We start from the raw sequence: 10,983 nt of genomic DNA, 5'->3' as shown, positions 1-10,983 counted from the left end.
ATGTCTATGTATATCATATGGATGACAAATTCTATTCTTCACATGAATCTTTACATGCTCACATTTATTCCAATGGAGTTGGATCAGAAAAACGGATGGGAAGTGTTAAGAGTCAATAGTTGATCATAGATGCAAAAATTTAATTTTTTGTTTGTTATATTCTTACAAGATTTTTAGATTGTAATTACTTATAGATAATGGATGAGGATTCCAACAAACCTCCCTCTTGTGTGGATTCTTATACTAAAATTTGTCTTATCATGGTTTGATAGTATTTTACATTGTTTGGAGTAGAAACAAAATTAATTAATTTATTGGAGAATTTTTTACATTGATGAAGAAATAATTTTGACTAATATGTCACAAAAAAAAAAAATCTATAAAATCTCAATATTAAAACAAAAATAAGGACAAAGTGCACTAGTGATTTTAGAAGAATAGATGTTTAAATGGAAAAAAGACTATATAGAATAGGGAAATTTTTATGAATTTCATGAAAGGTTTTCATAGCCATCTTTCAATGTTTGTATTTTCCTTCTGACCCTAGGACAATAATGAGGCATTGCCACATGACCACTACATAAGGATAGATGGTTTATCATCCTTTCCAAAGCAATAAGGAGTAGTTGATGCGAAGAAGATGAATGTCACAAGTTCAAAAATTAGAAGAACTTGTAAACATTGCGATACCAACAATCATATCCATGAAATTCTCTTGAAGGTAAACCCAAAACATCATCCACATAGGAAGAGTAAGAAATGTAGATAACTACCATGCACATCGTTAGTAGATTTATTCTAAAATATCATGTGAGAAAGAATGTTAGTATTCACATTTAATAGAAGATTAAAACAATAATACAATCCTATTTACAATAAGATCTAGAAATTTTTTTTAATAAATAATACATCTTTTTATTGGAATTCTTAAATTAAACTCGTTATCAAGAATCAATTAAAATTTTTGATTTAAAGACTTCAAATACAAAACTTTATACCTAATATTGGATAAAGAATGTTTTAGTGAATTGAAATTCAATATTAATGATAAATCCAATATTAATGATAAAATTATAAATAAAGAAACCAATAAACTTCCTTCTTACTAATTATTTTCTTCCCAAAATTAAGTTTTTCAAAAATAATCTTTATATCTTCTATTTTTTTGTACTATTAACTTGACACAATAAACTTGAATAAACAATATCACTGTCTAGAACCTTCACAAACTTCCGCTCAGTTCTTCGGATATTGTTTCAAGACTAGGTTTCCATCGCGTCGGAAACGAATCACAAGAATTCTGCGTCTTCTCATTGATCGCCTGTTGAATTAAGGGAGCTAATACATCTCCCATTAGCCTATTCCCCTCGACCGACAGAAACGAAGAAGCTTCTTCTTTACTTACCCTAATCCTAAGACGCACAGTCGATCCGTTATTAGTCGACGAAATCAATCTCGACTTAATATCACCATCTCCATCTGAAACAGATTGACTATATATTTGTGGTCGACAAGCATTTGAAGAGGTGGAACAGAGTGTGGACTGCATGGGGAGCGCAATGAAAAAATAGAGCCGACCTGGTCGAAGAAGTGTAGCTGAAGAAAGGGGTCGACTGTCCATACTTAGTCTACGGTTCTCATCTTCTTCAAACATTTCATGGTCTGGATAATCAGCAAGTATTTCTTTAACATTCACAGGACTCCACACTTTTATCATCTCCCCGTCTGCTTTCATAATCTTCACTCTTCCACGCTTCTCCTTGACAACTGTGTTGAAGCAATTAATATGCATGTTTACTATTCTTCTTCTGCTGCTGCTCCGCCAATGATACTACGAGAAGCGCAATCTTTTCCCAAAAACGATGATCTCGAATGCCTGTGAGGATTGAATGATTAGAGGCAACGAAAACCCATCATATAGGGATGATGAATATGCAGACTATTTCTACGCACCCAGGGCCGCGTTATCCTACGGGAATTGTTATCTCATTCAACAAAGACAACATTTGTTTGGAGTAAAACGTGTCCTTCAGCAATGATTTTTAAACAAAAAGTTTGTTTGTAGTCAATATAATTTTTTTATTATATGAGATGTTAAAGACTAAATTAATGGTGCATTTGTAAGCTTCTAGGACCAATTTGCTTTAAACCAGATTAGAAATAATAATAAAATCGGGAAAAAAGTTCAAAAGCTTCATGGCGGACATGAATCCTGCACAGTAATCCAGGTGTGCTCAATTACATTCGTGTTGAATGAACGAGGTGGTGGTGAATAGATTAGCGAGGAATGGATGAGGTCATCATCAAAGGTCAATGATATGGAGCGCCGCATGGAACGTTTTTTATGTCCTTCCTTCATACGGGTTCAAATGATTATCGTAAAACCTAATAGCCCCTATCAACCTGTACATCTTCCTATACTATAGTAATTGAACTAAATTAAATCAAATAAATATAACGCGATAGTTTGATAAAGTGATAAGGAGAGGAAAACTTATAATTGTCTAGTTCTTGGTAATGATGTAATATTATGGAGTGAGATTTTGACATGATAGCTTTTTTTTTACGTTTTTAGTTAAAATGTGATTGCTGGTAATTCTATTTAAAGTGGTGTTATTCTATTTGAGTCATTATGATTCTATCTCTATTTCTCATATACTCTTTAAATATATAGCTTTGTAGATGAATTTTATTTTGTACAATATAATTATTAAAGTACATCTTAAAGGGTTTACTATAAGTATTGATCTTCATTGAGTTTCACCATCAAGTATTTAATAAGATCAAAAGCACACAATACAAGAATGTAGAATGTCTATGTTGAATTCTCCTTTCTTTTTGTGATTACATAATGTTGATGCAAGCTAATAATGATCAATAATGCTTTCAATATATCATTTTCTCATTCATTACATCTCTCATTTCTAATATATTAATTGTTATATTGGACAATTTAGTGTCTTTCAATCTAGACAATCCTTCGCCAATAAAGATCCCTTAGAAAAAATGAAAAAAGAACTTAAAACTCTATATCCCAAGAATTTGTGCTTTTATCCTTGAACCTATAATATGTTTTTGTAAGTTCCAACTAGAATTGATGATTCATGCTAATAATCATAATGTTAATGGTGAGGAGAAAAATGATATAGCTAAAGATGTGGGCCACTATCTCTTGTCATTTTACCACAATCTAATAAGAAATAGCAATGTAGCTCTAAGGCCGCAAATTAGATATAAAACTTCAACCCCACCATAGAATGAGATGGGCCCACTAGACTTATATTGGGAAAGGCATCTCAGCCTTTCTTTTTAATGTTTTTGATTAAGTAAGCATGGTTTTGAAAGGGCCTAGAATCTTGTACAAAGCATACAAACAATAAAATAGAGAAAAGAAAGCCAAAAAATGGCAACATGGGGTCAAATTAGAAAAGACACGAAAAAACTAAAGTAGATAAAGACAACTATGAGTTTGAATCCAATCTAGGTAATATCACACCCAAAGGCCTCGCAAGAAAAGGAGAAACCTTTTTAAGAAGACACTTCTTCCTATGATGAACAACTATCTAAGAAGAAACATCATCCAAACTATAACCTTTTTACAATAGGGGAAGAGGCCCCTAAGGAAATATGAGGCTCACTACTAGCTAAAGAACAAGGCATAAATGGAGTAGCCTTAACCAAAGGTCCAAAACCTTATTATCAAGAACAAAAGGTGAGGAAACATTAGAAGCATGGAGAGGAGTTTTAGGAACAATAGAAGTAGCCTCCTAAACCTCAAGAATAACAGAAGAAATGTTTTAAGCCACCAATGTCAAGGGAGAATGGAGTTTTGAAGCATTATACCATCAAACAAAATCTTCAAGGAAAACTATGAGATGATAAGGGAGAGCACTCTCCCACCAAGTTGAGGAAGAAAAATTACAAGAACCACTAGGAGAAGTAAAGGACAATTTCCTAGTGGGAAAATAATTAATACAATGAAAAGGGATGTCTTCCTAATCAATCATCTAAGACCAATGACAATCATTCACTCATCAAACAATCTCTCTAGGTAAAGCTTTGGATAGAGTAGTATCCACTAAAATAAAAGAAAATAAAAAATGTGAGAAAAAAGTTAGTACTATATGAATCCATCTTCAAGAAATGGCTCAAAGCATTTCCCACTACCTCATAGGTATATTTATATGAAAACCTTTAAGGGAAGATATGGTAATCTTACCCAAAAAGGTTTAACATCAATGAAATCCTTTAGAAGGCTAAAGGAGGGGGTCCAAAGATAAAACAAGAGACGACACAAATCCCACTCCCAATTACCAACAACCCAAACAACTTGTCTATCATTAGAAGAATCAAAATAGATAGCGAAAAATCATCTAGTACAAGGGTAGATCTCCATCTTACCCTCCACCAAAGGAGCTTAGTGAACATAAATCTAGTGATGCAAGTCAACAAGTGATGACCACAACTTGATAAGACTACAAATCAATCCCTTACTTGAGAGAAAAGACACATTATCAATCGCTTCTTGACCCAAAACTACAAAGTAGTAGAGGAACAAGGAACACACTTTGAAACTACACAAAGGGATAATTGTACAAAATATCAAAAAAAGAGGCATTTAAAGGAGAAGGCATAGACAAAGAAGCTTTAACACCCATAGACTAGGAGAAGCCCTAGGTGAATCAACCACCATCAACCCAAGCAAATGAGAAACCAAATTCACACCCCTCCCTTACAAAGCATAAAGTCAAAGGACTGAGAAACCACCATAGGCCCAATAGGTAGAGGTCTGCCCTAATGACCCAAGATTGACAAGCGGGTACAGGAAGGGGAAAGATCCGTCAAGTAGGAGGACAAAATATGAATCAAGGGGGAGTGAGAAGAAATTGGAGAAACTTGGTTTTAATGTTAATGTTACATAAACATTTATTTTTGATGAAAATAAAAAAACTTAATTCATGGGATACTGAGTTAGGTTTTGGCTAAAATAAATATTCTTAATTGTTCATCACTACCTACAAGGTTTCCTAATGTGTATATCTCTTTGAGATCTTTATTTGTTAAAAATGGGCTCAATTAGCCCACCATATAAAAAATTATGGGCCCTAAAATTTTGCATAGGAAATTCAAAACGTTGTTAGATGCATAAAAGAGTTATCAAGGTAGATTACAATTTGTTGACCAAGTTAATGATGTATGTGATGTATCATAAGGCATCTTTGATTGTAGATAATTTTGGATGTAATGTTATAGTGATTTTTGCTCAAAAAATTTCTAATTACCACCTAATGGCTTTGTGTATTATATCTCCTATATCTTAGGTGTTTACAATGGAGGTTTTGTGTCAGTTTTATAGATACTACTAAGTTGTTAGAATTCTTATATATCTCTTATTGACGATATTCTTGTGAAGGATTTATTTTCATGTATATTGTAATTATAATTTATTAAATAATACATTGAGGTACTAAGGAGTGTGGAGTATTTATCTTGAAAGAGTTATTCCCATGTACATCTGTGTTATGGTATATTACTTATATGTTAAATACTTTTTTCCTTTTTGTAGTTTTTATAAAATTCAAATTTGCACAATGCTCTTCTTGGAATAGTAGTATTTAAAGCATTTCTATGTATTTTGCCTACTTTTATTTGATATCAAAATATTATCACCTCTCATATTCTAGGTGTTGGGTAGAGGGTTTTTTGTACTAATGTTTATTTGAAGAAGATCTTATGTAAAGAGAGTTGATTTTCTTATGAGAGGAGATGACAAACCAATATTTGAACATAAATTAGAAATTCTTAGACACAAAAATTAAATTGCCGAAACTCAAGATAGAAGATATTCTCATGACTGATATGACATAACCCTCTTTACTTTACATATTATAAAAAATAAAATGCATTCTTGATGAATTAGTTTTCTGTGATATAATATTTATGATTTAATTATTGTTTCTATTTATATTGAGAGAGCTACATCTTGAGTCACTTCAGGCAGGGAGCTAAAACAAGGGAGTGAAAGACATTTCATTTATTTATAACGATAACGATATTATCATACATGTTGATAGAATGTGTTTGTTAATCATGTCATTTTAAAGAAAGGCCAAATATAGCAATTGGTAGGAGAGAAAGAGGAGGAAACGTTTTGCATGCTTATGGGAATCTTGTTTCAACCCTCTCAGGCTTCACGCTTATATTAACGAAGAAATAATCCACTTAAATTCATGACTCAATGCAACAACTTTAATATATATATCAATAAACAATATTACTGTCTAGAACCATCACAAACATGGGCTCAGCTCCATAGAGTAACATTTTATGAGGTAGCGATTCCAGATGGAGTGCGGTAGGAGTGGAGGAGGCGGAAGGAGAAGAGGAAGCAGTGTTAGGGTTTTTGCAGGAAACGACATTGATGGTGACAAGGACGACCCAGGTAGAGATGAGGATGGTCGGAGGGGGCTCTTCTTTGGCCCTAGTTTCTTGTCGTGGCCAGTGGGCTGGCTTTCCCTCAGTTGGTGTGGTTTTCTGAGTGTAAGGGAGGGTTTGGGGCAGTGGCTTCTCCTCAGTTTGCTCTTCTTTGGGGCCCATTCTTTGTTCCCTGGTTGTGGTTGCCATCTCAAGTATTGTTCTTGAAGATCTTTTTGTTGGTTTGTGGGTTTGTGCGGACCATTGTGCAGCTATTTCTCTATTTCTGTTATGTCCGGATCTGGGCCCCTTGGGTGCTGCTACTGCTATTGGTGTCTTCATAGTCTTCTCGCCCTTTACGGCTTGCATGGCTTTCTTTCTAGGGAGGCTGTGAGGTCTTCCACCCTCATGATATATCTTTGTGGGTGTTGATGTGTGGATGGCATGTGGTCTTTTTCCCAAGGGCTATCCTCGGCGATGGGGGTGGTTTCGTCCTCTTCCTCTTCTATGGGTTTTGTAGAAGGGAAGATGGAGCAATTTTGGGCTTTCTAATCCTCCTCAGGCTTTGCACTTGTGCTTTCATGACTATCTCGAGTTGTGTTCTTTGGTGGTGAATGAGGATTCTGGGCAGCTACTTTGTGCTTTCTCCAGTCTATTGAGGTGCCCCTCTCTCCTATAGAGTTGGCGAGATGGTGTTCTCGTGTCTTTCAGTTGGTGCAGTTGGCCTTGTTGGGTGAGGTTGCCTTCATTTTTCCCTTTTTTTTGTTTGCAAGAGGTTATGTGGTCTTGGTAAATACCCAGATGTTTGGTTTATGGTGGGTGTGGTTTGGTTTTTTAGCTATCTTATTTCCACCCCTATTCTATTTTTGTGGTTGGCCTTCTTGAATGTTTCCCAGCATCCTCTTGTGTCTCTAGTTCTTCCTATTGAGGTTGATGGGGCTGGAGATAACCTTTCTCCTATTGAGGTGGAGTAGGGTTTTGTGGTTGTGGCTAGGAGGTTCTATGGGGACGCTGATGATGCCCTATTTCTTGGCTACTCGAGAACTGTGGATAATCTGATTATTGGCCTCTCTCCTCTTTTACTTATGGAACTGGTGATCTTGGAGGATCTTCTATGCATAGCCATGCTCGTTCTCAAGATCAAGGTTATGGAAGCCTTTCAAAAACCCATTGTTTCAGGTTATGGGAGCCTTGTAAAACCCACTCTCATGGTTGAGGCAGCTTGTAAATACCCTACTTCTCGTTGTCGGAGCCATATGAAACCCACTTTCAATGTTGGGGGAGCCTGGAAAAAATCCATGTATATTGTTTTTGCTAGGGACAGAGTGGATGTTGAAAGTTTCCAAGGGCCTAGTTTGGCCAGTTCTTGTTTCTGGTTAGGTCTAGGCTTTTTGTTGTGGCTTGGAGAAGTTGTTACAAGTTATGGCAGCCTAGCAAAACCCTTCTTGTTGGTTGAGGGTGCCTGATATACCCTCGATCTATGTTTTCTAAGGTCTATTGTTTGTTGTTTTAGGTTGTTTGTTTTGTCAGCCTGGTTTGCAATGTTGCATTCCTAATTTTTTGCTAGTGTTTGGTGTGTGGTTTCCACTATGTTTGTATGTTTTCATCTTTTGCAACCTCTATTCTGGGATCTGGATGCTCGTAAGTCTAGAAGCTTTCAGGTCCTTTCTAAAACCTACGGTTTGTTGCCAAGTAGTCAAGTCTATTCTTCATTTGTAGCTCTTTGTTGTAAAGGGTTTCAGGGCCCCTTAAAACACTATTTTACCATAATAAAAAAATGGGATCAACTCTTAAAATATTATTTCAAGACTAGGTTTCCATCATTGGGATTTTGAAAGCTTTAGGGTAGATGTGAATCTAGGATAATAGTATACTTAAGCCACATGTGCCCTATTACATTTGAGTTGAATGAGGTGGTGATGTGTATATGTGTCTTTATTTAGAGAGGAATGGATCAGGTACAAAGACCAAGTCATCAGTAATAGTGAATGGTATGAAGCACCACAGAGAATATTTTTCTTGTTTCACATGAGCTCATATGGATATGGTAAACCCTAATAAAACTAGGTCTAATAAATATATAGTAATTTATCTAAATTAGAATCCAATACTTGTATAGTTTGGTAGTTTCATAAAGTAATAAAAGAAATGAAAGAATATAATTGTTTAGCACTTTTTCAATGATAATTATTTGATGAGAAAAGTGTAATTATGTAATATTATTATGGCTTAAGATTATGAAAAGAGATTTTGATATCAATGATTTAACATATGTGTTTCTATGTTTTGTATTATGATCTGATTGTATTTAATTTTGTTAGAGGTGGCGTATTTTATTTGAGTCACTACAATTCTATTTCCATCAATCATAATCATCAAAACATATGCCAATGTACATGATATTTGATATTACATAATTTAGTCTTCAACTAAAAGTTCAAGGGTCTACTATGTAAAGAAGTTTTTATTTTACTTTAGTCTTCAACAACAACTTCAAGGGTCTACTTTGTAAAGAGTATTAATTTTCCATGAGTCTTAGTCAACCTCCATGACTAATTAAATAAGATTACACAAACACACAATGCAAGAATGTAGAATGTCCATAATTAATTGTCCTCATATTATGTGTAAATGTCATGTAAATGCAAGTTAGTAATGATAAATAATGAATTCAATACATTCATTTCTCATTCATCTCATCTTTCAATTCTGATGTATCAATAAATACTAAGAGTCCAAGATATGTCTTTAATTGCACAACCCTTACTACTATTTGGTATATGGAAAGAGGCATCAACACATTGCAAATGCTATTTTTAACATATGTCTAAACATCTCTTATAAATATCATAACATTTTTCCTATTCTTTGAGTGAACCGTACTATTTCTATCTTATTAAAATATATTTTTTGTGATGATATTATCTATGCTCAATCATTATAGATTAACCATGCTTTTTAAGAAAGAGATATTTTCTAATATTGCTTGATTTTGTGTTTATTTTATGCATTTCTTAGTGGTATAACTAAACCTACATTAATTTTTATTTATAAAAGTTTAAATAGGAAATTTTGTAAATGAAAGATGTTTATTTTCCATTTTAATGAGTCATAAATTATTAAAATGGAATCCCAAGTTTGATTCCTTCAACTAGATAATCACTATTATCTGCTACATTACAAATGATGCTTAATTGCCCCATGACAAATGCTGGAGTCTTGTTCAAGATAAAGCTACCAAGTTTAATAAAAAGGAAAGAATTCAATGATAACTTATTGAAGAGTTCATCTATTTGAATATTTTCTCTTCAACTAACTACTTTTAATGTATTTTTAAGTTGATACTTTCTAATTAAAATTTGCTAGTTAAATAAATGTGATGGATTTTTTATCAAGCCTAAGCAAGAAGTCAATAGATGATCTTAAATTTTATTTTTAATTATAATGGTAGCATTTAGACCATAATATTTTTATTCTTGATATTTTAATAATAGATAAACATATCATAAGAGGAAAATCAAAAGAAAATGTTGACATAACATACTACAATCTAGATATTAGATTTTCTTCTATATAAATAAATATTCTCTAAGAAAATTAAAAGATCAAATCATATTAATAATAAATATTATATTGCTATACAAGGATTACCTTTACAACATAACCACATGTCCATATTATACCTTTTCTTAAAAAAAAAAAAGGTTTTCTTTGAACTATTTTACAAACTATCAATTAAACCTTTTCTTATCCAATCACAAACTTATCATTTACCAATTTTCATAAAAATGATTATGATTATCTTTCATTGTATATTGATTAAAATGTTTCAATGTTCTTTTACAAGATTTTACATGATCATTATGTTTATTATAACTTTAAGCTATTAATGTTTTAATAGATAACACACACTTTAATTTATACATAAAATAAGGCATGTGGAATTATTTTTAATTGAAATGGTTCATCAAAAAGGTTTGATGAAACCTTAAATTTCCCATCTATCTATAGTGGGTAATCATTACATGTCAATTTACGTCTCTTCTAAAGTTTATTATGTTAACAAATATTTAAAAATGTTAATAAATGAGTTTATTTTATAGAATGAATTCATTATATAAAGAACTAATTGTGTCATAAGCACTGAAGGAAAGCCAAATGGTTTACTTTTTCACTTTTGACATGAAAAATTTAAAAGCTTCAATTCATCATTACATGATTATTCATTCTTCATGTCTTGGTATATTGTATAGATGATACATTCTATTCCTCATAGGGCTCTTCATGTACTCGCATGTATTCCAATATAAAAACATGAATGGAGCTGAATTAGAAAAAGGTATGGGAAGTATTGAGAGTCAATACTTGATCATAGATGTAAAGATTCAATTTTTTTGTTTCTTGTAATCTTATAAGATTTTAAATTCTAATTATTTATAGATAATGGATGAGGAGCCCAACAAACCTCCCTCTTGTGCATTCTCATACTAAAATCTATGTTTGTCTATTAGTTGATCTCTTGTACTTTCATATTTAGTGATTTATCTGAAGGATTAAAAGATTATAGTA

This window comes from Cryptomeria japonica, chromosome 10, assembly GCF_030272615.1.
Source record: "Cryptomeria japonica chromosome 10, Sugi_1.0, whole genome shotgun sequence".
Taxonomy (NCBI): domain Eukaryota; kingdom Viridiplantae; phylum Streptophyta; class Pinopsida; order Cupressales; family Cupressaceae; genus Cryptomeria; species Cryptomeria japonica.
Note: the sequence above shows the minus strand (reverse complement) of the source record.